Below are 2,379 nucleotides of genomic sequence, written 5' to 3' on the forward strand. Positions count from 1 at the left end.
TATATATATATATGTGTTTCACAAAGCTTAGATCTTTCAGCTGCTCCACAGCGCTTCATACTTCAGAGAATTGACTGATTTCTGGACTAGCTCCATAGCACACAAGCTTGAAAAACTAAAATATCTCTAGAAACACTAGCATCTGTTTAAAAAAAAAAAAAAAAAAAAGATAAATGAACAAAGGAACCTCCATCTATATTAAAAGAAAATGACAGCATACACGTTGTTGCACAAACGTACAGTAGTTAATTTTGAGTGAATAATTCTACAGTCTCTCAAACTCTGATAATCTGTGGACTGAATATCTAATGCTGCAAATGTTGTTTGGAAACTTAAAACCTTGTAATGCAAGAAATGATGAATTAAAATTTATACACTTGCAGTTTAAGCTGTATTGAACTAAGTCTGTGGAATGCATTGTGAAATGTAAAAAAACAAACAAAACCCAAACAAAAAAGAAAAAACAAACAGACAAAAACCCCAAGTATCAATAAAGCTTATAGACATAAAATAATATCGGTATTTTGCTTTCTTGAGGCAAGTTTAATATATTTGTGTTTATTTTGTTTTAAGTTCATCGTGATTAAATATCCATTGTACATGGTGGTGGAAATAGTTTGTCAGACGTATAGCAATGTGAGTAGATGGATTTTTCCTGATACCTTTTCCTTCCATATGTGCAGTGTGAAGAAGTTGTTCAGTTCCAGTTACAGATTTGATGTCCCCAACAGCTGTGTCAGCCGGTGATGCTCAGTTTGGTGCATAGTTCTTATAGCACAGATTCTTGCCTGCAGCAAGGAGCCCTCGGTGCGGAATAGTGATGGCCCCTGTTGTTACCCTGCCAGCTGTGCCAATGGCTCAGTGACATGGGGGTGACAGTGTCAGATGCCACTTACGTGTTGTGAGTTGGTTATTGAAAGTTGTGACAGATGAATTTTAGATTCTGCTAAACAAAGTGAAGATCATTGCTTTCTTTTATTTTTGAGGCAGTACTGCATGATGCCATATTCTAGTTTGAAGGAAATTGTAAAGCAAGTCTCAATAATCTTTTCAGATCATTGTATTAAATCTGAGTTAAGAGCTGGACATTGCCAACTTGTATCCAAATTTATTTGACACAGATTTTTTTAAATTGATGGCATCTTGATCATTGAAAAATAAATTCATGCACTAATATTTTAGTTTACATTATAATACAGCATTACTTCTGCACATTTTATACATAAAGCCAAACCCTATAAACATACAAATTTTAAGTGTTTTCCTGACAGACACTATTGCTTTAAAATATTTTTCACATCACCATTAATTGATTCTGCCACACAACTGGTTTTATTTGGGATACAATCAATGTGAAAGGAAGGCAAACATTATTACAACACAGGCAAAGAAGGTGCTTACTGACATCACCACCTAACAAGATTACGTTATTTAAACAAGAAGGTTTCTTTAAAAAAAAAGACTGCATAGGGACTCTTATTGTGTATCTGACAGACTCATCTTCTGTATAGTAATTAATAAGGCATTAATAAATTCAGTTTTAAAAAAAAGGTGATTCTTTGAGGTTGATGAAGCACTTTTGTGTGTTAAATGTACATTGCTCCACTACTGTAACTGGATATTTGTTGCATCCAACAGCTACCTTTTTATGCAGCGGCCATCGGAAGTGGATTGGCAGGAAGTTTCCACAGTTCAAAATTCTATTTTCCTGAACTGGGACTAAAGCACTATTTCACATTTATTTTCAAAGACTAAATGTAAGTCTTAACTGCTTTATTTTGGCCTTTGTTTCTTTTGATTAACAAACCATCTTTTTAAAAGAAAGGTAACTTTAAAATATGGTGGTTGTTCCATGCCAGAAATCTCAAAAATAATTTGTTTTGAAATTTCCCACATTTTCTGTCCCTTTCTAAACAGTTTAATTGGAAAAAGTTGAACTTACTTTGCTTTCTCCAATTTCACTGTCCCTGTAGTTTTTGGTTTTGACAAAAAAGTTTGTTAACAAATGTTAAATGGCTTTATTTGCCTTTTGTGAACCTCTGCTCGTGGTCTCCACTTCCGTGTAGAGGCAACTCTCATCTCAGCTGCCTGCTGCCCTCCTGCCTCATGATCCCACAGCCTAGTTCAAGACAAGGGGGCTGCACAGGGTACAAGAGAAACAGTGATAGGGAGAGGAGTCCAACTTTAGCAAAGATTATGCTTTTCTCAAGGCCAGGTAATTTTTCTGGTATCATTTGTTTTCTATTCATAAGCAGCATGGGACTAGCTGCCTGCTGGAGGGTACACATGGTCTCTGGTAGTAATGTACCAGGTCTTCCTAAGAGCCCTGTGGGCAGCTTCAGGAAGCCTCTCCAGATGGGAAGAATGGGAAAGAGGGAC

Source organism: Antrostomus carolinensis, unplaced genomic scaffold (genome assembly GCF_000700745.2).
Source record: "Antrostomus carolinensis isolate BGI_N321 unplaced genomic scaffold, ASM70074v2 scaffold3289, whole genome shotgun sequence".
Taxonomy (NCBI): domain Eukaryota; kingdom Metazoa; phylum Chordata; class Aves; order Caprimulgiformes; family Caprimulgidae; genus Antrostomus; species Antrostomus carolinensis.